This window comes from Neolamprologus multifasciatus, chromosome 8 (genome assembly GCF_963576455.1).
Source record: "Neolamprologus multifasciatus chromosome 8, fNeoMul1.2, whole genome shotgun sequence".
In the NCBI taxonomy this organism is placed as follows: Eukaryota; Metazoa; Chordata; class Actinopteri; order Cichliformes; family Cichlidae; genus Neolamprologus; species Neolamprologus multifasciatus.
In genome coordinates, this window is record NC_140446.1 from 2,573,201 (window position 1) to 2,595,610 (window position 22,410).

General features: G+C 45.2%; 21 non-coding genes across 21 annotated transcripts; 7 read left to right on the forward strand and 14 right to left on the reverse strand.

The window, feature by feature from the left end:
- Nucleotides 1-538: 538 nt before the first annotated feature.
- Nucleotides 539-611, reverse strand: trnav-uac (transfer RNA valine (anticodon UAC)). Its single transcript has one exon. It is a non-coding gene; the product is annotated as a tRNA-Val (tRNA).
- Nucleotides 612-1,356: 745 nt separating this feature from the next.
- Nucleotides 1,357-1,428, forward strand: trnaq-cug (transfer RNA glutamine (anticodon CUG)). The gene has a single exon. It is a non-coding gene; the product is annotated as a tRNA-Gln (tRNA).
- A 1,137-nt stretch (nucleotides 1,429-2,565) lies between these two features.
- trnav-uac (transfer RNA valine (anticodon UAC)) lies at nucleotides 2,566-2,638 on the reverse strand. Its single transcript has one exon. It is a non-coding gene; the product is annotated as a tRNA-Val (tRNA).
- Nucleotides 2,639-3,354: 716 nt separating this feature from the next.
- Nucleotides 3,355-3,426, forward strand: trnaq-cug (transfer RNA glutamine (anticodon CUG)). Its single transcript has one exon. It is a non-coding gene; the product is annotated as a tRNA-Gln (tRNA).
- A 1,162-nt stretch (nucleotides 3,427-4,588) lies between these two features.
- trnav-cac (transfer RNA valine (anticodon CAC)) lies at nucleotides 4,589-4,661 on the reverse strand. The gene has a single exon. It is a non-coding gene; the product is annotated as a tRNA-Val (tRNA).
- Nucleotides 4,662-5,040: 379 nt separating this feature from the next.
- Nucleotides 5,041-5,113, reverse strand: trnav-cac (transfer RNA valine (anticodon CAC)). Its single transcript has one exon. It is a non-coding gene; the product is annotated as a tRNA-Val (tRNA).
- A 745-nt stretch (nucleotides 5,114-5,858) lies between these two features.
- Nucleotides 5,859-5,930, forward strand: trnaq-cug (transfer RNA glutamine (anticodon CUG)). Its single transcript has one exon. It is a non-coding gene; the product is annotated as a tRNA-Gln (tRNA).
- A 474-nt stretch (nucleotides 5,931-6,404) lies between these two features.
- On the reverse strand, nucleotides 6,405-6,477 carry trnav-cac (transfer RNA valine (anticodon CAC)). Its single transcript has one exon. It is a non-coding gene; the product is annotated as a tRNA-Val (tRNA).
- A 522-nt stretch (nucleotides 6,478-6,999) lies between these two features.
- Nucleotides 7,000-7,071, reverse strand: trnad-guc (transfer RNA aspartic acid (anticodon GUC)). Its single transcript has one exon. It is a non-coding gene; the product is annotated as a tRNA-Asp (tRNA).
- Nucleotides 7,072-7,222: 151 nt separating this feature from the next.
- Nucleotides 7,223-7,294, forward strand: trnaq-cug (transfer RNA glutamine (anticodon CUG)). Its single transcript has one exon. It is a non-coding gene; the product is annotated as a tRNA-Gln (tRNA).
- A 474-nt stretch (nucleotides 7,295-7,768) lies between these two features.
- Nucleotides 7,769-7,841, reverse strand: trnav-cac (transfer RNA valine (anticodon CAC)). Its single transcript has one exon. It is a non-coding gene; the product is annotated as a tRNA-Val (tRNA).
- Nucleotides 7,842-8,456: 615 nt separating this feature from the next.
- trnav-uac (transfer RNA valine (anticodon UAC)) lies at nucleotides 8,457-8,529 on the reverse strand. Its single transcript has one exon. It is a non-coding gene; the product is annotated as a tRNA-Val (tRNA).
- A 745-nt stretch (nucleotides 8,530-9,274) lies between these two features.
- On the forward strand, nucleotides 9,275-9,346 carry trnaq-cug (transfer RNA glutamine (anticodon CUG)). Its single transcript has one exon. It is a non-coding gene; the product is annotated as a tRNA-Gln (tRNA).
- A 474-nt stretch (nucleotides 9,347-9,820) lies between these two features.
- trnav-cac (transfer RNA valine (anticodon CAC)) lies at nucleotides 9,821-9,893 on the reverse strand. The gene has a single exon. It is a non-coding gene; the product is annotated as a tRNA-Val (tRNA).
- Nucleotides 9,894-10,508: 615 nt separating this feature from the next.
- Nucleotides 10,509-10,581, reverse strand: trnav-uac (transfer RNA valine (anticodon UAC)). Its single transcript has one exon. It is a non-coding gene; the product is annotated as a tRNA-Val (tRNA).
- Nucleotides 10,582-18,264: 7,683 nt separating this feature from the next.
- trnad-guc (transfer RNA aspartic acid (anticodon GUC)) lies at nucleotides 18,265-18,336 on the reverse strand. Its single transcript has one exon. It is a non-coding gene; the product is annotated as a tRNA-Asp (tRNA).
- A 151-nt stretch (nucleotides 18,337-18,487) lies between these two features.
- trnaq-cug (transfer RNA glutamine (anticodon CUG)) lies at nucleotides 18,488-18,559 on the forward strand. The gene has a single exon. It is a non-coding gene; the product is annotated as a tRNA-Gln (tRNA).
- A 463-nt stretch (nucleotides 18,560-19,022) lies between these two features.
- Nucleotides 19,023-19,095, reverse strand: trnav-cac (transfer RNA valine (anticodon CAC)). Its single transcript has one exon. It is a non-coding gene; the product is annotated as a tRNA-Val (tRNA).
- Nucleotides 19,096-19,710: 615 nt separating this feature from the next.
- Nucleotides 19,711-19,783, reverse strand: trnav-aac (transfer RNA valine (anticodon AAC)). Its single transcript has one exon. It is a non-coding gene; the product is annotated as a tRNA-Val (tRNA).
- A 745-nt stretch (nucleotides 19,784-20,528) lies between these two features.
- Nucleotides 20,529-20,600, forward strand: trnaq-cug (transfer RNA glutamine (anticodon CUG)). The gene has a single exon. It is a non-coding gene; the product is annotated as a tRNA-Gln (tRNA).
- A 474-nt stretch (nucleotides 20,601-21,074) lies between these two features.
- trnav-cac (transfer RNA valine (anticodon CAC)) lies at nucleotides 21,075-21,147 on the reverse strand. The gene has a single exon. It is a non-coding gene; the product is annotated as a tRNA-Val (tRNA).
- Nucleotides 21,148-22,410: the final 1,263 nt, after the last annotated feature.

The window sequence follows — 22,410 nt, forward strand, 5'->3', positions numbered from 1 at the left end:
CCTATCATGGCCTTGAAGTAGAAGGAGCCATGGAGAAGAGACAGACGCACTCTAGCAAGGAGTCTGAACTGTAGTCTCGATGTTAGGCTCACTTAAACTTTGGACATTTAGGAGTTCACTAAAGCAAGCACAGCTCAACATATGCTGCCCTAGGAAACCCCAGAACCTCTGGCAGCAGAACTGTTGCCTAAAGCGCCCATTTGTTTCATTGCCTTGTGCATTGGCTGAAAATAGGCCCAAGTCCTGTGCAGGCCACCTAGAGCCACTCATTTCCAAGAGCTTAGTCTGTGCCTCCATCTTCAGGAAATATAGCGACTGGAGATGTGTTGATTTGTGTGAAGTCTGTGGAGTTTGCAGAAATTTGAGCCATAGACAACTCTTTAGCAAGACGAGCATCCAAAGGTTACAGATGTCAGAGACCTGTACCAGATTTGAGTACTTTCTCTCGTCTGTGTCCCAAACAGCAGTAGAAGCCCACAAGTTCAAGCAATGCCTGCAGTCAGACACTTTTATATCAGGACGCATAAGCAAAGAAGCATGTTTCCGCCCGGTTTCGGACCGGGGACCTTTCGCGTGTAAGGCGAACGTGATAACCACGACACTACGGAAACTGAGCTTGCGCAAACTGTAGTAATTAAAGGAGCATTTCAATGCTTTCTTACATTTGTGGACTTTTATGACAGATAATGTAGGACTATTGAGAAGGAGGGAACTCCCATTTGTGTCATTTTTCAAGCACTCCCCCACTTATGGCTGTATTGACAATGCAAATTGTGATCTCAAGATAGCATCTCTTGTCATGGGAGCTGATCTTCTGGTTGACAAGCTCTTTGATGTCCTTTGTTTGGCTAGCACACAATCTACAGAAGACAAAACCAAGAAACTTATTTGTTAGTAGGGACGCACGTAAAACAGAGAAAACGCTGGACAAGCATAGTTCTCTTAGACTAGTATCTCTTCTGATGGGAGCTCTTTCTGAGAAGACCTTTTTGACTTGTGAGCGCACAGGTGGAATTCATGTTTCTTCAAGCCCATTATAGGACTAGATTATTAGATTGACTAGGATCTGGTGTGCGATTAAGGTGTGCGTGGTCATTGCAGGTAAAAGGCAGAGCAGAGAAGGAAACTGCTCACTCCCCATCGGGGAATCGAACCCCGGTCTTCCGCGTGACAGGCAGAGATACTGTCCACTATACTAACGAGGACCTCTGAAGTACTGCCAAGGTCACGTCAAGCTGCGATTCGCAGCAGGTATGACAGGTACAATTTGGCTGGCCTTGTAGAAATCCCCATCAGTTTACCAGGAACTACATTTTTATGCCAGTTTGACACAGAGCTTTTCTGTGCTTCAGGCAGGGTTCCATGGTGTAATGGTTAGCACTCTAGACTCTGAATCCAGCGATCTGAGTTCAAGTCTCAGTGGAACCTCATTTGGCTTTCTAGCACTTTGCTCCACAGGTACATTAGCATTAGCACACGCTGGAATAAGAGTCTAGTCAGTTAAAGAGCAAGTTAGTGGCCCAGTCAATTCCACTCCTCTCGTGTTGGTTGATATCATCTGCACATGGTCTTCATGCTGCACCAAACCTCGCTCATGCTCTTCTGCTGTATTGTTCATTAGCCACCTTGACTCAAGTCAACTTTTCCTCTTGCACTCTTCTCACTTCTAATCCTGTTGCCACCTCCGAAGGCCCCGATCTTCTTGTTGACAAGCTCTTTGATGTCCTCTGTTTGGCTAGCACACAACCTACAGAAGACAAAACCAAGAGACTTAATTCTCAATAGGGATGCAAATAAAACAGAGAAAATGCTGGACAAGCAGAGTTGTCTAAAGAGTGAACATCAATTCCCTTTTGACCAAAGAAGGAAAAGACCCATGTTTCCGCCTGATTTCGGACTGGGGACCTTTCGCGTGTGAGGCGAACGTGATAACCACTACACTACGGAAACCCCGAAAGACAGCTTGTTTGGCTTTCCAATGTGTCTCACTGAGTAATCTCGCAATCTGACAAATCTGGTGGCATGTTCCTATCATGGCCTTGAAGTAGAAGGAGCCATGGAGAAGAGACAGACGCACTCTAGCCAGGACTCTGAACTGTAGTTTCGATGTTAGGCTCACTTAAACTTTGGACATTTAGGAGTTCACTAAAGCAAGCACAGCTCAACATATGCTGCCCTAGGAAACCCCAGAACCTCTGGCAGCAGAACTGTTGCCTAAAGCGCCCATTTGTTTCATTGCCTTGTGCATTGGCTGAAAATAGGCCCAAGTCCTGTGCAGGCCACCTAGAGCCACTCATTTCCAAGAGCTTAGTCTGTGCCTCCATCTTCAGGAAATATAGCGACTGGAGATGTGTTGATTTGTGTGAAGTCTGTGGAGTTTGCAGAAATTTGAGCCATAGACAACTCTTTAGCAAGACGAGCATCCAAAGGTTACAGATGTCAGAGATCTGTACCAGATTTGAGTACTTTCTCTCGTCTGTGTCCCAAACAGCAGTAGAAGCCCACAAGTTCAAGCAATGCCTGCAGTCAGACACTTTTATATCAGGACACATAAGCAAAGAAGCATGTTTCCGCCCGGTTTCGGACCGGGGACCTTTCGCGTGTAAGGCGAACGTGATAACCACTACACTACGGAAACTGAACTTGCGCAAACTGTTGTAATTAAAGGAGCATTTCAATGCTTTCTTACATTTGTGGACTTTTATGACAGATCATGTAGGACTATTGAGAAGAAGGGAACTCCCATTTGTGTCATTTTTCAAGCACTCCCCCACTTATGACTGTATTGACAATGCAAATTGTGATGTCAAGATAGCATCTCTTGTCATGGGAGCTGATCTTCTGGTTGACAAGCTCTTTGATGTCCTTTGTTTGGCTAGCACACAATCTACAGAAGACAAAACCAAGAAACTTATTTGTTAGTAGGGACGCACGTAAAACAGAGAAAACGCTGGACAAGCATAGTTCTCTTAGACTAGCATCTCTTCTGATGGGAGCTCTTTCTGAGAAGACCTTTTTGACTTGTGAGCGCACAGGTGGAATTCATGTTTCTTCAAGCCCATTATAGGACTAGATTATTAGATTGACTAGGATCTGGTGTGCGTGGTCATTGCAGAGAAGGAAACTGCTCACTCCCCGTCGGGGAATCGAACCCCGGTCTTCCGCGTGACAGGTGGAGATACTGTCCACTATACTAACGAGGACCTCTGAAGTGCTGCCAAGGTCACGTCAAGCTGCGATTCGCAGCAGGTATGACAGGTGAAATTTGGCTGGCCTTGTAGAAATCCCCATCAGTTTACCAGGAACTACACTTTTATGCCAGTTTGACACAGAGCTTTTCTGTGCTTCAGGCAGGGTTCCATGGTGTAATGGTTAGCACTCTGGACTCTGAATCCAGCGATCTGAGTTCAAGTCTCAGTGGAACCTCATTTGGCTTTCTAGCACTTTGCTCCACAGATACATTAGCATTAGCACACGCTGGAATAAGAGTCTAGTCAGTTAAAGAGCAAGTTAGTGGCCCAATCAATTCCACTCCTCCTCTGTTGGTTGATCTTAGCTGCACATGGTCTTCATGCTGCACCAAACCTCGCTCATGCTCTTCTGCTGCACTTTCCACTTCAGCTTCCTGCTGTATTGTTCATTAGCCACCTTGACTCAAGTCAACTTTTCCTCTTGCACTCTTCTCACTTCTAATCCTGTTGCCACCTCCGAAGGCCCCAATCTTCTTGTTGACAAGCTCTTTGATGTCCTCTGTTTGGCTAGCACACAACCTACAGAAGACAAAACCAAGAGACTTAATTCTCAATAGGGATGCAAATAAAACAGAGAAAATGCTGGACAAGCAGAGTTGTCTAAAGAGTGAACATCAATTCCCTTTTGACCAAAGAAGGAAAAGACCCATGTTTCCGCCCGGTTTCGGACCGGGGACCTTTCGGGTGTGAGGTGAACGTGATAACCACTACACTACGGAAACCCCAAAAGACAGCGTGTTTGGCTTTCCAATGTGTCTCACTGAGTAATCTCGCAATCTCACAAATCTGGTGGCATGTTCCTCTCATGGCCTTGAAGTAAAAGGAGCCATGGAGAAGAGACAGACGCACTCTAGCAAGGAGTCTGAACTGTAGTCTCGATGTTAGGCTCACTTAAACTTTGGACATTTAGGAGTTCACTAAAGCAAGCACAGCTCAACATATGATGCCCTAGGAAACCCCAGAACCTCTGGCAGCAGAACTGTTGCCTAAAGCGCCCATTTGTTTCATTGCCTTGTGCATTGGCTGAAAATAGGCCCAAGTCCTGTGCAGGCCACCTAGAGCCACTCATTTCCAAGAGCTTAGTCTGTGCCTCCATCTTCAGGAAATATAGCGACTGGAGATGTGTTGATTTGTGTGAAGTCTGTGGAGTTTGCAGAAATTTGAGCCATAGACAACTCTTTAGCAAGATGAGCATCCAAAGGTTACAGATGTCAGAGATCTGTACCAGATTTGAGTACTTTCTCTCGTCTGTGTCCCAAACAGCAGTAGAAGCCCACAAGTTCAAGGAATGCCTGCAGTCAGACACTTTTATATCAGGACACATAAGCAAAGAAGCATGTTTCCGCCCGGTTTCGGAACGGGGACCTTTCGCGTGTGAGGCGAACATGATAACCACTACACTACGGAAACGGAGATTGCGTACCCTGTAGTAATTAAAGGAGCATTTCAATGCTTTCTTACATTTGTGGACTTTTATGACAGATCATGTAGGACTATTGAGAAGGAGGGAACTCCCATTTGTGTCATTTTTCAAGCACTCCCCCACTTATGGCTGTATTGACAATGCAAATTGTGATCTCAAGATAGCATCTCTTGTCATGCGAGCTGATCTTCTGGTTGACAAGCTCTTTGATGTCCTTTGTTTGGCTAGCACACAACCTACAGAAGACAAAACCAAGACACTTAATTCTCAATAGGGATGCAAATAAAACAGAGAAAATGCTGGACAAGCAGAGTTGTCTAAAGAGTGAACATCAATTCCCTTTTGACCAAAGAAGGAAGAGACCCATGTTTCCGCCCGGTTTCGGACCGGGGACCTTTCGCGTGTGAGGCGAACGTGATAACCACTACACTACGGAAACGGAACTTGCACAAACTGTAGTAATTAAAGGAGCATTTCAATGCTTTTTTACATTTGTGGACTTTTATGACAGATCATGTAGGACTATTGAGAAGGAGGGAACTCCCATTTGTGTCATTTTTCAAGCACTCCCCCACTTATGGCTGTATTGACAATGCAAATTGTGATCTCAAGATAGCATCTCTTGTCATGGGAGCTGATCTTCTGGTTGACAAGCTCTTTGATGTCCTTTGTTTGGCTAGCACAAAATCTACAGAAGACAAAACCAAGAAACTTATTTGTTAGTAGGGACGCACGTAAAAGCGAGAAAACGCTGGACAAGCATAGTTCTCTTAGACTAGCATCTCTTCTGATGGGAGCTGTTTCTGAGAAGACCTTTTTGACTTGTGAGCGCACAGGTGGAATTCATGTTTCTTCAAGCCCATTATAGGACTAGATTATTAGATTGACTAGGATCTGGTGTGCGATTAAGGTGTGCGTGGTCATTGCAGGTAAAAGGCAGAGCAGAGAAGGAAACTGCTCACTCCCCGTCAGGGAATCGAACCCCGGTCTTCCGCGTGACAGGCGGAGATAATGTCCACTATACTAACAAGGACCTCTAAAGTGCTTCCAAGGTCACGTCAAGCTGCGATTCGCAGCAGGTATGACAGGTAAAATTTGGCTTGCCTTGTAGAAATCCCCATCCGTTTACCAGGAACTACACTTTTATGCCAGTTTGACACAGAGCTTTTCTGTGCTTCAGGCAGGGTTCCATGGTGTAATAGTTAGCACTCTGGACTCTGAATCCAGCGATCTGAGTTCAAGTCTCAGTGGAACCTCATTTGGCTTTCTAGCACTTTGCTCCACAGGTACATTAGCATTAGCACACGCTGGAATAAGAGTCTAGTCAGTTAAAGAGCAAGTTAGTGGCCCAGTCAATTCCACTCCTCTTGTGTTGGTTGATCTCATCTGCACATGGTCTTCATGCTTCACCAAACCTCGCTCATGCTCTTCTGCTGCACTTTCCACTTCAGCTTCCTGCTGTATTGTTCATTAGCCACCTTGACTCAAGTCAACTTTTCCTCTTGCACTCTTCTCACTTCTAATCCTGTTGCCACCTCCGAAGGCCCCGATCTTCTTGTTGACAAGCTCTTTGATGTCCTCTGTTTGGCTAGCACACAACCTACAGAAGACAAAACCAAGAGACTTAATTCTCAATAGGGATGCAAATAAAACAGAGAAAATGCTGGACAAGCAGAGTTGTCTAAAGAGTGAACATCAATTCCCTTTTGACCAAAGAAGGAAAAGACACATGTTTCCGCCCGGTTTCGGACCAGGGACCTTTCGCGTGTGAGGCGAACGTGATAACCACTACACTACGGAAACGGAACTTGCACAAACTGTAGTAATTAAAGGAGCATTTCAATGCTTTCTTACATTTGTGGACTTTTATGACAGATCATGTAGGACTATTGAGAAGGAGGGAACTCCCATTTGTGTCATTTTTCAAACACTCCCCCACTTATGGCTGTATTGACAATGCAAATTGTGATCTCAAGATAGCATCTCTTGTCATGGGAGCTGATCTTCTGGTTGACAAGCTCTTTGATGTCCTTTGTTTGGCTAGCACACAATCTACAGAAGACAAAACCAAGAAACTTATTTGTTAGTAGGGACGCACGTAAAAGCGAGAAAACGCTGGACAAGCATAGTTCTCTTAGACTAGCATCTCTTCTGATGGGAGCTGTTTCTGAGAAGACCTTTTTGACTTGTGAGCGCACAGGTGGAATTCATGTTTCTTCAAGCCCATTATAGGACTAGATTATTAGATTGACTAGGATCTGGTGTGCGATTAAGGTGTGCGTGGTCATTGCAGGTAAAAGGCAGAGCAGAGAAGGAAACTGCTCACTCCCCGTCAGGGAATCGAACCCCGGTCTTCCGCGTGACAGGCGGAGATACTGTCCACTATACTAACGAGGACCTCTGAAGTGCTTCCAAGGTCACGTCAAGGTGCGATTCGCAGCAGGTATGACAGGTAAAATTTGGCTTGCCTTGTAGAAATCCCCATCCGTTTACCAGGAACTACACTTTTATGCCAGTTTGACACAGAGCTTTTCTGCGCTTCAGGCAGGGTTCCATGGTGTAATGGTTAGCACTCTGGACTCTGAATCCAGTGATCTGAGTTCAAGTCTCAGTGGAACCTCATTTGGCTTTCTAGCACTTTGCTCCACAGGTACATTAGCATTAGCACACGCTGGAATAAGAGTCTAGTCAGTTAAAGAGCAAGTTAGTGGCCCAGTCAATTCCACTCCTCTTGTGTTGGTTGATCTCATCTGCACATGGTCTTCATGCTTCACCAAACCTCGCTCATGCTCTTCTGCTGCACTTTCCACTTCAGCTTCCTGCTGTATTGTTCATTAGCCACCTTGACTCAAGTCAACTTTTCCTCTTGCACTCTTCTCACTTCTAATCCTGTTGCCACCTCCGAAGGCCCCGATCTTCTTGTTGACAAGCTCTTTGATGTCCTTTGTTTGGCTAGCACACAACCTACAGAAGACAAAACCAAGAGACTTAATTCTCAATAGGGATGCAAATAAAACAGAGAAAATGCTGGACAAGCAGAGTTGTCTAAAGAGTGAACATCAATTCCCTTTTGACCAAAGAAGGAAAAGACCCATGTTTCCGCCCGGTTTCGGACCGGGGACCTTCCGCGTGTGAGGCGAACGTGATAACCACTACACTACGGAAACCCCGAAAGACAGCTTGTTTGGCTTTCCAATGTGTCTCACTGAGTAATCTCGCAATCTGACAAATCTGGTGGCATGTTCCTATCATGGCCTTGAAGTAAAAGGAGCCATGGAGAAGAGACAGACGCACTCAACTAAGGACTCTGAACTGTAGTCTCGATGTTAGGCTCACTTAAACTTTGGACATTTAGGAGTTCACTAAAGCAAGCACAGCTCAACATATGCTGCCCTAGGAAACCCCAGAACCTCTGGCAGCAGAACTGTTGCCTAAAGCGCCCATTTGTTTCATTGCCTTGTGCATTGGCTGAAAATAGGCCCAAGTCCTGTGCAGGCCACCTAGAGCCACTCATTTCCAAGAGCTTAGTCTGTGCCTCCATCTTCAGGAAATATAGCGACTGGAGATGTGTTGATTTGTGTGAAGTCTGTGGAGTTTGCAGAAATTTGAGCCATAGACAACTCTTTAGCAAGACGAGCATCCAAAGGTTACAGATGTCAGAGACCTGTACCAGATTTGAGTACTTTCTCTCGTCTGTGTCCCAAACAGCAGTAGAAGCCCACAAGTTCAAGCAATGCCTGCAGTCAGACACTTTTATATCAGGACACATAAGCAAAGAAGCATGTTTCCACCCGGTTTCGGACCGGGGACCTTTCGCGTGTAAGGCGAACGTGATAACCACTACACTACGGAAACTGAGCTTGCGCAAACTGTTGTAATTAAAGGAGCATTTCAATGCTTTCTTACATTTGTGGACTTTTATGACAGATCATGTAGGACTATTGAGAAGGAGGGAACTCCCATTTGTGTCATTTTTCAAGCACTCCCCCACTTATGGCTGTATTGACAATGCAAATTGTGATCTCAAGATAGCATCTCTTGTCATGGGAGCTGATCTTCTGGTTGACAAGCTCTTTGATGTCCTTTGTTTGGCTAGCACAAAATCTACAGAAGACAAAACCAAGAAACTTATTTGTTAGTAGGGACGCACGTAAAACAGAGAAAACGCTGGACAAGCATAGTTCTCTTAGACTAGCATCTCTTCTGATGGGAGCTGTTTCTGAGAAGACCTTTTTGACTTGTGAGCGCACAGGTGGAATTCATGTTTCTTCAAGCCCATTATAGGACTAGATTATTAGATTGACTAGGATCTGGTGTGCGATTAAGGTGTGCGTGGTCATTGCAGGTAAAAGGCAGAGCAGAGAAGGAAACTGCTCACTCCCCGTCTGGGAATCGAACCCCGGTCTTCCGCGTGACAGGCAGAGATACTGTCCACTATACTAACGAGGACCTCTGAAGTGCTGCCAAGGTCACGTCAAGCTGCGATTCGCAGCAGGTATGACAGGTAAAATTTGGCTTGCCTTGTAGAAATCCCCATCCGTTTACCAGGAACTACACTTTTATGCCAGTTTGACACAGAGCTTTTCTGCGCTTCAGGCAGGGTTCCATGGTGTAATGGTTAGCAGTCTGGACTCTGAATCCAGCGATCTGAGTTCAAGTCTCAGTGGAACCTCATTTGGCTTTCTAGCACTTTGCTCCACAGGTACATTAGCATTAGCACACGCTGGAATAAGAGTCTAGTCAGTTAAAGAGCAAGTCAGTGGCCCAGTCAATTCCACTCCTCTTGTGTTGGTTGAACTTATCTGCACATGGTCTTCATGCTGCACCAAACCTCGCTCATGCTCTTCTGCTGCACTTTCCACTTCAGCTTCCTGCTGTATTGTTCATTAGCCACCTTGACTCAAGTCAACTTTTCCTCTTGCACTCTTCTCACTTCTAATCCTGTTGCCACCTCCGAAGGCCCCGATCTTCTTGTTGACAAGCTCTTTGATGTCCTCTGTTTGGCTAGCACACAACCTACAGAAGACAAAACCAAGAGACTTAATTCTCAATAGGGATGCAAATAAAACAGAGAAAATGCTGGACAAGCAGAGTTGTCTAAAGAGTGAACATCAATTTCCTTTTGACCAAAGAAGGAAAAGACCCATGTTTCCGCCCGGTTTCGGACCGGGGACCTTTCGCGAGTGAGGCGAACGTGATAACCACTACACTACGGAAACCCCGAAAGACAGCTTGTTTGGCTTTCCAATGTGTCTCACTGAGTAGTCTCGCAATCTCACAAATCTGGTGGCATGTTCCTATCATGGCCGTGAAGTAAAAGGAGCCATGGAGAAGAGACAGACGCACTCTAGCAAGGAGTCTGAACTGTAGTCTCGATGTTAGGCTCACTTAAACTTTGGACATTTAGGAGTTCACTAAAGCAAGCACAGCTCAACATATGCTGCCCTAGGAAACCTCAGAACCTCTGGCAGCAGAACTGTTGCCTAAAGCGCCCATTTGTTTCATTGCCTTGTGCATTGGCTGAAAATAGGCCCAAGTCCTGTGCAGGCCACCTAGAGTCACTCATTTCCAAGAGCTTAGTCTGTGCCTCCATCTTCAGGAAATATAGCGACTGGAGATGTGTTGATTTGTGTGAAGTCTGTGGAGTTTGCAGAAATTTGAGCCATAGACAACTCTTTAGCAAGACGAGCATCCAAAGGTTACAGATGTCAGAGACCTGTACCAGATTTGAGTACTTTCTCTCGTCTGTGTCCCAAACAGCAGTAGAAGCCCACAAGTTCAAGCAGTGCCTGCAGTCAGAAACTTTCATATCAGGACGCATAAGCAAAGAAGCATGTTTCCGCCCGGTTTCGAACCGGGGACCTTTCGCGTGTAAGGCGAACATGATAACCACTACACTACGGAAACAGAGCTTGAGCAAAGTTGAGTAATTAAAGGAGCATTTCAATGCTTTCTTACATTTGTGGACTTTTATGACAGATCATGTAGGACTATTGAGAAGGAGGGAACTCCCATTTGTGTCATTTTTCAAGCACTCCCCCACTTATGGCTGTATTGACAATGCAAATTGTGATCTCAAGATAGCATCTCTTGTCATGGGAGCTGATCTTCTGGTTGACAAGCTCTTTGATGTCCTTTGTTTGGCTAGCACACAATCTACAGAAGACAAAACCAAGAAACTTATTTGTTAGTAGGGACGCACGTAAAACAGAGAAGACGCTGGACAAGCATAGTTCTCTTAGACTAGCATCTCTTCTGATGGGAGCTCTTTCTGAGAAGACCTTTTTGACTTGTGAGCGCACAGGTGGAATTCATGTTTCTTCAAGCCCATTATAGGACTAGATTATTAGATTGACTAGGATCTGGTGTGCGATCAAGGTGTGCGTGGTGTAGAGGAATTTCTTTCACTAAGGTATTAATCACATTATTTCATTGTTTTAACATGTCTGACACTCATACTTAAGACAAATGGTAGGGGGTGTAGTCAGGATGTTGGGGGGAAAACAGGAACTCCAGAGGACCAGTCTTTTGTCTCTTGAGGACTCTGGGAAGTAGCAAGGGAGTGTGAACCTTAAGGTGTGAAACAGCTGTGTACTGCCTTTTGTTCCTGGAGAAGGTATTTAACTGAGAGGTTGACTTTGGCTCAGTGAGGACTCTGCTGACCGTCGGTCCCGCGGCCATGGGGGCTCCACAAGCTTGTTTGTATGTTGTGTGCATGAATTAAAAGAATGTTAGCTACCGCTCACTGCTCGTCTGCAGGCTTTATTTAAGTGGAAAACTTCCACAACAAAATGGCGCTGCGAGCAGGGTGGTCCATGTGGTCGCTGAACAACGGTTCCGTGGACGGGCTGATCACCCCTGAGGGAAAAGGTACCTTTGTCCTACCAGCTGTTGAAGCGAAGGAAATGGAGGAGTCACAGAGCCGTGTGTTTCAGTCACCACCGAGACCATCGATTTTGAGGGGACTTCTGCAGATGGGTGAGTTGTAGCTAACTTGTATACAGTCATGGAGAGTTTTTTGTCTGGCCGAGGGGGAGAACGCTGGCCGACTCCGGAGTTCGAGTCTCCGGAGGGAAAATCCTGGCGGTTTGAGACCCCAGGCTTGTGTTGGGTACGGCTCATCACAAAGACAGTGGCTCGCGCACGTTGTTGGGGAGAAGCCGGCCCAGACCTGTGTTCAGTCCAAGTACGTCACAGGGACAGCGACTCAGGTACACTGTCGGGGAAAATCCTGGCGGTTTGAGGCCCCAGGCTTGTGTTGGGAACGGCTCATCACAAGGACAGTGGCTCGAACACGCAGTTGGGGAGAAGCCGGCCCAGACCTGTGTTCGGTCCAAGTACGCCACAGGAACGGCGGTTCAGGTACACTGTCGGGAATCATTTCTGCGTACTACAGTGTGTGAAATGACGGTATTTTAGCACTTTTCTGCCGGTAAGGGAAGAAGGCCATTGCAGAGGACGCTCTGAATGTAAAGGGAAACTGGATCCAGTAAAGCGGCAGGCCTTCCACCAGGCGGCCAGAGACAAAACTCAATACGTGACTGTATGGTAAGAATTGAGTAAATGTGTAGTGTGTAAGATTGCAGAGAATGGTTGTGTGGGAAACGTTGATGTGTGTGTAAAAACAGTGAGAAATGGGGTTTCAAAATGTTGAAAATGGGGAACAAAGAAAAAAAAAAAAAAAAAAAAAAAAGAGAGAGGAGTGTAGAAATGTGTGTAACAGTTGTTTCCAACTAGAGGGAGAAGGTGGTACTGCAGGCCACCAGCTCCCCTAGGGTGGACACACACGAAAATTTTTTTTTAGCAGAATTGTTGATAAAATAAGCAAATAGGAAGAGGGTTTGGTGTTTTTCAACATAAAACAACTACAATCTCTCTGGGTTTTTAAGAAAGGGGAATTCAGAACCAGAGAGGGGAGAGGTGTTGTTTTAAGCAATGAGAAGAATGATCAAAATGTCTCAGTGTGTCACTTGCAGGTGAAGAGCAGACCCGGATCAATTTTCCACGTGCAGCAGTCGGAAGAAAATTATAGGTTAACACCATTAGAAACACTCAAGCCAAGTTTTGGCTGAATTGTTTTACAGCTTAACTTCCATGTGTTTGTCACCCTGAGAAAACAAGCTACAAAATCTCTCCCTGAAGACAAGAAATGCAGTTTCAGAACAACGAGATAGATCTCGAGAGCTCACAGCAGCATCCTGAGCAGTGAAGAAAAGGTCCAGCAGCAGCAGCAGCTGTGCAAGACAGCGACAGCAAGGAGAAAAATGGCATCATCATGACTGGATGGATGGATGTGCATTTCCAAGGAGCTGCAACTTCACTGTGTGAATGGACTTTTGAAAAAGACTGCTTGAGTTGGACATTTGCCACTTTCGGCGCAAAAATGGCAAAATGAGACCGTGGAAAACACAGGACAAAGCTGAAAGACAACTGACTCTCACTGGACTGCTGCAAGGGGGAGAGATGAGATGAGACCACAGTCAAAGGAGAAGGGGACAACATGGAGGAAGGCTGTTGTAGTGTGGGAATGAAATTTGGGTTTAGGAAACTGGGAAGGAAAAAACGACTGCCTTGCGTGGAGAATTGAAAAGTGTCTGGAGCACCGCAAAGAGGAGAGGTACACATAAAATTACACAAACAGAAAATGCATTAATCCTACTAACACATACACACATGCAATGAAGCTCATGAAGACCAAATAGCATTTTAAGCATTTCTGTTACCATCATCTTGTCCGGTTCACTTAGTAGGTTAAGAAGTGATACATAGACTAGTGAACTAGTATTATTTTTGGGGAAGGATGATTGAATCAGCGGTGAACAGAATGCTGCGGGAGGGTCAGATGAGTGGGGACTAATAGATTATTGAGTTTCTGGTTTCTGATGTGTGGGGGAGGTCTTATCGTGACACACATCTGGGTACATGGGGAAAACAAAAAACTCATTTTCTAATAGAATATTGCTGTTGTGTGAGGTGTGTGTGACTGGTGGATGAAAGTTTTGGGGATTTACTGATGCATTTTCTTTTGGTACCACTTTGAACCTGCCAATTAGTTTTGTTTTGATCTATCATTCTAAGAAAGTATGCTTAGACAACTTCTAAACTAGGCCTTCATATTTTTTTTGATTTTTAACAGTGCACTGAGATTTTTGTTTGGCAATTTTCTCTTTTTCAAGCAGGCTGCAAGATCAGAATCAAAAGCGCTATACAACATGTTGAACAATCGCAAGTGAGCTTCTCCAAAATTAAAATGGGCTCGGGAGAAAGCCACTTATTTGGGACAATCAGAAAACAAGTCCCTGGCAAAAAGGATTCAGCGAGGTAATCCAGTCTAAATTCTTTTTTTTTCCTTTTTGAACTGACGTCATTGCTGGCAGTAGAAACTTATTGCGACACAAGAGGTTCTGCTATCAGCAATAAACACGGGGATTGACTGGACTGACAAAAACTTGACTGACTTGACACCAATATGCAAGATTGCACCTCCACCCAGAGAGACAAAGGGTGGATGTATATATGTATGTTTCTTTGTTACAGGAGCAGAAAGGTGACAGCAACATCCTGGGTTGCATGGGCTTTTGAGCCGTGCTGACTTAACCTTTTAATTGCCACTTTCTGTGTCTTTGTGAATTTACCAGCGGTGTGTTATTCATGACCTTGTATTGTTTACAGTGCAGAGGTCACTGTGAGAAAGTGTGCATACAGACGCGCTGCGCTAACATCTATATCACTTTTTCCACAGCAGAGGGCTAATCATATGATCTAATCACATGATTTACAGCAGGACACACCACTGGCTAATGTTTTTTTTTTTTTCTTACGACAGGGCCTGGAGTAAAGCTACTTCAGGGGAGAAGCCCTGAGAATTTTTAAGAGACAATGCACAACTTCATTGTGCATGTCTAATTGTGCTAAGCTAACAGAGGGCAAAAGAGGGTTTTTTTCCGGGGAAGTTTTCATTTTTAAATTGCAGGAACCGTGACATGAGGGATATGGAAGGATTGACTGAGGCGCAGATGCAAACTGTGACTAGGAGACAACACTTCAAGTGGACCAGTGAGAAGCAGGGACCATCTGCAGGACAGCAGACAAACGACAGTGGGCTTCCAAAGGATTGTCATGAGGAGATTTTGAACAGCAAAATCTTAAAATAAAATGAAAGAGTTTCGTCGTTGACGCTGAGGAAGACAACTAAGGTGTACGACGTGCTCTGCCTTAAATCTACAGCTGCGTTGGAACAGAAATCGAGGGATGGAGAGAGCGTGCCAAGCTCCAAAAGTGACAGCGCAAGGAAGATCAGCGTTGGAATTATGACTCTGTAAATGGCACAGACACCAGGAGCCATGACTGTGACAGAGAATGACCACCTAATGCTGTTTCACTTTGCCATGCAAAGTACTTTGACACTCTGGAAAAGACCTTTCCTCTGTATCATTGGTGTTTCCATTTGCATGTGAGAGCTTAGATTGTGGGGAAGATTAAAGATGAACAAAGGGTGGTGGGAGAACAGTGAAGTGAGGATACACAGTGTGAAACTCCTTTAAGTGTACAATAATGTTGATGTGATATACAGAATGTCAGGAAAGAAATTCTGGTTTTAATGTGATTCTTGATTTTAGAATCAAAGGGTGGGATTGTAGAGGAATTTCTTTCACTAAGGTATTAATCACATTATTTCATTGTTTTAACATGTCTGACACTCATACTTAAGACAAATGGTAGGGGGTGTAGTCAGGATGTTGGGGGGAAAACAGGAACTCCAGAGGACCAGTCTTTTGTCTCTTGAGGACTCTGGGAAGTAGCAAGGGAGTGTGAACCTTAAGGTGTGAAACAGCTGTGTACTGCCTTTTGTTCCTGGAGAAGGTATTTAACTGAGAGGTTGACTTTGGCTCAGTGAGGACTCTGCTGACCGTCGGTCCCGCGGCCATGGGGGCTCCACAAGCTTGTTTGTATGTTGTGTGCATGAATTAAAAGAATGTTAGCTACCGCTCACTGCTCGTCTGCAGGCTTTATTTAAGTGGAAAACTTCCACAACAGTGGTCATTGCAGGTAAAAGGCAGAGCAAAGAAGGAAACTGATCACTCCCCGTCGGGGAATCGAACCCCGGTCTCCCGCGCGGGAGCCTGGGATTGTTTAGCTAAACGGCCTAAACCGTTTCCCATTCATTCTCTATGGTAGTGCTAAACCACTACGGATGTAATATATTTTTGGCCACTACGGTCTTCCGGCGCTGTTGCGAGTTTGAGATGCGGCAATTTTTAAAAATCACAACTTTTAAATTTCGGGAGACGAAACAAGTAACGCACTGCTCGCAACACATCTCAACGATCCCCGTTCATTGATCAAAGGTAAGAAATGTCGTTTGGAATAAGAGTAAACCAACAGAATACATTTACAGGTGTATATTACAGGTAATAGACGTGTTGCGATTGCATTTACGAAGCATCCATCGCTCGGTTAAAGACGATGGGAGTTTATCTGCTGTTGTAAAGTGGCACGGTAAAAAATGAATGAACGTGATCCTTAAATAAATTGCGTGTTTCATTGACGTGTTTTACTGTTAAATAAACTTGGTAGGTTTCTGACTGCTGTGACACTGACATTACTATAATGTGGTGTAATTAAATAATCGATAAATGGCTTGTTATGAGATGACATGCTAAATGACCTAACCTGCATTTTTTTAAAATTTGTATTGCATTCATGTTGTAATGGTCAGTAATCGTATCTAGACGACATCTCACTAACATGAGCAATGCCCACTAGTGTAAGAATAAACAGGATATCTTAAATAGGTATGTCGATAATCTGCCTGCAGTTCTTATGTACCATGACTACTAAGCAGTTGGCACAAATTTTGCATTCAACCATGAAAGGTTTTTATTTACAGACGGAACAGTTTGTTTTGCCTGGAGAAAAAACATTTTTATCGCAAATGTTGATTCAGATTTTGTCTCTTTATTGTTCTCTTGCATCCTGCTGTTAAACCCAGCCACAATGGAGTGGCAGGGAAATATATCTACTGCCCTTCAAAACTGCATTCTCTGTACAGGGACAAGGGCATGGCCAAGGAAGGAGTTTCAGGAGTCTCCTTTCTACGAGGCAGAGAGACAAAGATGGGTGGAAGAAAAAAGGAAATAGGGGAGAAACTGTTGATATTGTACATAATATAGTTTAGTTCTAGTTTTGTAATGTTTATTTTGTTTATATAAATAAAAACTGATTGTAAATATAAAAATGTAAATAAATTCTGTTCTGTAAAAGTATCAGCACAGCTCTCTTCTTTATAACCTCTTACCTGTATGTTTATATATCTGTGTGTGCTGACCCTCAGGTATTCAGTTTTAAAAAGCTCTGAGTGCTGCCCTGAAAGCTAACATATTTCTAAATCACTTCATGTAATGATAACAAGCCATCCGTTCTCTAGTGGGGTCTCACAGCTTTTATCTTCATAATCTTTCTGGTTGATTTGTAATATTAGAAACATGACTGCTGTCTTTTATCTGTGTGACTGTACAGCCTGTTTCAGACATGACAACCAGACAGTGTCTGAAGTTATCTTTAATACATGCAACACAGCTGGAGATAGTCCAGACACTTTCTCACTTCTGATGATAATATTTTTGGTTTAGGTATTGTTGCTTTCTGGCTTGAAGCTTATCTACAAAAGCAGTTCAATAAGGAGAGATCATGTGGAAAAACCGAACAGGATTTATTGAGATACAGAAATAAATATAACTGTTAGGCAGTTAGACTCCAATGACCCATTATAGCAGAAGAAATCTCAGCAGTGACAGGATTTTGCACAAGCCACACCCCAGAGTCAAAATGCTGGTAGTGATGAAGATGGAGGCTGGGACAGGGTTCTGAGTGACCACGGTGAGGAGGAGAAAGGAGAGGAGGCGGGCTGCATAGCTGAGGATCTGAAATGCAGAATGGCAGAAGCAGAAGAGCAACAGATTTAAAGCATGCAGAGTGGAGGCTGGCATGCTCGGTGAAGGCAGGCAAGAGCATAACTGGAATAAAGTAATGATGTCAGTACTGAGTTTGTGCTGGAAAATGAATAGATATAAACTGGCAGCCACCAGGAAGCAGACAGATGACTTATTACACATCTTCCTTATTGAAATTATGCATAAGCTTAATTTTCTGTGCCAACAGAATGTATCTGAATTATAGTTTAAACTTTAATCTTTGTATTAAAAGTTGGATATCTGCATAACTGAAGAGTATGTCTGGTTTGTGATGATACAGTTTATTCTGAGTTATGTAAACTTTCACACAGTTGTTGTGAAAGTTTTCCATTAAATAAACCCAACAGAGCCTCGGGTATAAACACACTTATTTGTTAGTAGGGACGCACGTAAAACAGAGAAAATGCTGGACAAGCATAGTTCTCTTAGACTAGCATCTCTTCTGATGGGAGCTCTTTCTGAGAAGACCTTTTTGACTTGTGAGCGCACAGGTGGAATTCATGTTTCTTCAAGCCCATTATAGGACTAGATTATTAGATTGACTAGGATCTGGTGTGCGATTAAGGTGTGCGTGGTCATTGCAGGTAAAAGGCAGAGCAGAGAAGGAAACTGCTCACTCCCCGTCGGGGAATCGAACCCCGGTCTTCCGCGTGACAGGCGGAGATACTGTCCACTATACTAACGAGGAACTCTGAAGTGCTGCCAAGGTCACGTCAAGCTGCGATTTGCAGCAGGTATGACAGGTAAAATTTGGCTGGCCTTGTAGAAATCCCCATCAGTTTACCAGGAACTACACTTTTATGCCAGTTTGACACAGAGCTTTTCTGAGCTTCAGGCAGGGTTCCATGGTGTAATGGTTACCACTCTGGACTCTGAATCCAGCGATCTGAGTTCAAGTCTCAGTGGAACCTCATTTGGCTTTCTAGCACTTTGCTCCACAGGTACATTAGCACACGCTGGAATAAGAGTCTAGTCAGTTAAAGAGCAAGTCAGTGGTCAATTCCACTCCTCTTGTGTTGGTTGATCTCATCTGCATATGGTCTTCATGCTGCACCAAACCTCGCTCATGCTCTTCTGCTGCACTTTCCACTTCAGCTTCCTGCTGTATTGTTCATTAGCCACCTTGACTCAAGTCAACTTTTCCTCTTGCACTCTTCTCACTTCTAATCCTGTTGCCACCTCCGAAGGCCCCGATCTTCTTGTTGACAAGCTCTTTGATGTCCTCTGTTTGGCTAGCACACAACCTACAGAAGACAAAACCAAGAGACTTAATTCTCAATAGGGATGCAAATAAAACAGAGAAAATGCTGGACAAGCAGAGTTGTCTAAAGAGTGAACATCAATTCCCTTTTGACCAAAGAAGGAAAAGACCCATGTTTCCGCCCGGTTTAGGACCGGGAACCTTTCGCGTGTGAGGCGAACGTGATAACCACTACACTACGGAAACCCCGAAAGACAGCTTGTTTGGCTTTCCAATGTGTCTCACTGAGTAATCTCGCAATCTGACAAATCTGGCGGCATGTTCCTATCATGGCCTTGAAGTAAAAGGAGCCATGGAGAAGAGACAGACGCACTCTAGCAAGGAGTCTGAACTGTAGTCTCGATGTTAGGCTCACTTAAACTTTGGACATTTAGGAGTTCACTAAAGCAAGCACAGCTCAACATATGCTGCCCTAGGAAACCCCAGAACCTCTGGCAGCAGAACTGTTGCCTAAAGCGCCCATTTGTTTCATTGCCTTGTGCATTGGCTGAAAATAGGCCCAAGTCCTGTGCAGGCCACCTAGAGCCACTCATTTCCAAGAGCTTAGTCTGTGCCTCCATCTTCAGGAAATATAGCGACTGGAGATGTGTTGATTTGTGTGAAGTCTGTGGAGTTTGCAGAAATTTGAGCCATAGACAACTCTTTAGCAAGACGAGCATCCAAAGGTTACAGATGTCAGAGACCTGTACCAGATTTGAGTACTTTCTCTCGTCTGTGTCCCAAACAGCAGTAGAAGCCCACAAGTTCAAGCAATGCCTGCAGTCAGACACTTTTATATCAGGACGCATAAGGAAAGAAGCATGTTTCCGCCCGGTTTCGGACCGGGGACCTTTCGCGTGTTAGGCGAATGTGATAACCACTACACTACGGAAACTGAGCTTGCGTACCCTGTAGTAATTAAAGGAGCATTTCAATGCTTTCTTACATTTGTGGACTTTTATGACAGATCATGTAGGACTATTGAGAAGAAGGGAACTCCCATTTGTGTCATTTTTCAAGCACTCCCCCACTTATGGCTGTATTGACAATGCAAATTGTGATCTCAAGATAGCATCTCTTGTCATGGGAGCTGATCTTCTGGTTGACAAGCTCTTTGATGTCCTTTGTTTGGCTAGCACACAATCTACAGAAGACAAAACCAAGAAACTTATTTGTTAGTAGGGACGCACGTAAAACAGAGAAAACGCTGGACAAGCATAGTTCTCTTAGACTAGCATCTCTTCTGATGGGAGCTGTTTCTGAGAAGACCTTTTTGACTTGTGAGCACACAGGTGGAATTCATGTTTCTTCAAGCCCATTATAGGACTAGATTAGTAGATTGACTAGGATCTGGTGTGCGATTAAGGTGTGCGTGGTCATTGCAGGTAAAAGGCAGAGCAGAGAAGGAAACTGCTCACTCCCTGTCGGGGAATCAAACCCCGGTCTTCCGCGTGACAGGCGGAGATACTGTCCACTATACTAACGAGGACCTCTGAAGTGCTTCCAAGGTCACGTCAAGCTGCGATTCGCAGCAGGTATGACAGGTACAATTTGGCTGGCCTTGTAGAAATCCCCATCAGTTTACCAGGAACTACACTTTTATGCCAGTTTGACACAGAGCTTTTCTGAGCTTCAGGTAGGGTTCCATGGTGTAATGGTTACCACTCTGGACTCTGAATCCAGCGATCTGAGTTCAAGTCTCAGTGGAACCTCATTTGGCTTTCTAGCACTTTGCTCCACAGGTACATTAGCATTAGCACACGCTGGAATAAGAGTCTAGTCAGTTAAAGAGCAAGTTAGTGGCCCAGTCAATTCCACTCCTCTTGTGTTGGTTGATCTCATCTGCACATGGTCTTCATGCTGCACCAAACCTCGCTCATGCTCTTCTGCTGCACTTTCCACTTCAGCTTCCTGCTGTATTGTTCATTAGCCACCTTGACTCAAGTCAACTTTTCCTCTTGCACTCTTCTCACTTCTAATCCTGTTGCCACCTCCGAAGGCCCCGATCTTCTTGTTGACAAGCTCTTTGATGTCCTCTGTTTGGCTAGCACACAACCTACAGAAGACAAAACCAAGAGACTTAATTCTCAATAGGGATGCAAATAAAAGAGAGAAAATGCTGGACAAGCAGAGTTGTCTAAAGAGTGAACATCAATTCCCTTTTGACCAAAGAAGGAAAAGACCCATGTTTCCGCCCGGTTTCGGACCGGGGACCTTTCGCGTGTGAGGCGAACGTGATAACCACTACACTACGGAAACCCCAAAAGACAGCTTGTTTGGCTTTCCAATGTGTCTCACTGAGTAATCTCGCAATCTGACAAATCTGGTGGCATGTTCCTATCATGGCCTTGAAGTAGAAGGAGCCATGGAGAAGAGACAGACGCACTCTAGCAAGGACTCTGAACTGTAGTCTCGATGTTAGACTCACTTAAACTTTGGACATTTAGGAGTTCACTAAAGCAAGCAAAGCTCAACATATGCTGCCCTAGGAAACCCCAGAACCTCTGGCAGCAGAACTGTTGCCTAAAGCAACAGTTCACAGAGAGCAGCAGCAGCTTGAGTAGCAGACTCCAGGGAGTAGCAGCCCAAGACAAGGTATTCTACTAATTTGACAAAACTGAAGACAACAAACGACACAAGAAGGAAGCACACATATCTACGGAAAAAGAAACGAACACCAGACAATTGGTAGCTTGTTGCACCAAAACTGAAAAATAAGCCACTAGGCCAAGGCTCTTCCAGCAGCCACCAGGGCCAGGCTCTTCCAGCAGCCACCAGGCCCAGGCTCCTGCAGCAGCCACCAGGCCCAGGATCCTCCAGCAGCCACCAGGCCCAGGATCCTCCAGCAGCCACCAGGCCCAGGACCCTCCTGCTCCACCAGGCCCAGGACCCTCCAGCAGCCACCAGGCCCAGGACCCTCCAGCAGCCACCAGGCCCAGGACCCTCCTGCTCCACCAGGCCCAGGATCCTCGAGCAGCCACCAGGCCCAGGACCCTCCAGCAGCCACCAGGCCCAGGACCCTCCAGCAGCCACCAGGCCCAGGACCCTCCTGCTCCACCAGGCCCAGGATCCTCCAGCAGCCACCAGGCCCAGGCTCTTCCAGCAGCCACCAGGCCCAGGCTCCTGCAGCAGCCACCAGGCCCAGGATCCTCCAGCAGCCACCAGGCCCAGGATCCTCCAGCAGCCACCAGGCCAAGGCTCTTCCAGCAGCCACTAGGCCCAGGCTCTTCCAGCAGCCACTAGGCCCAGGCTCCTCCAGCAGCCACTAGGCCCAGGATCCTCCAGCAGCCACTAGGCCCAGGCTCCTGCAGCAACCACTAGGCCAAGGCTCAACCAACAAGTTAATCAACAGTGACTTCAACGGGCCATCACAAGGAAATACAAATCTCATCATTTTCAAAATGCCGCCTAAAAGAGCAAACCCAGGAGTTGAAGAGGAGTTGGAGGAGATTAAGAAATCGCTTAATTTCATGTCTGATGAACTGAGCAAAGTGGCTAAACAACAAGGTATGCTACATGACC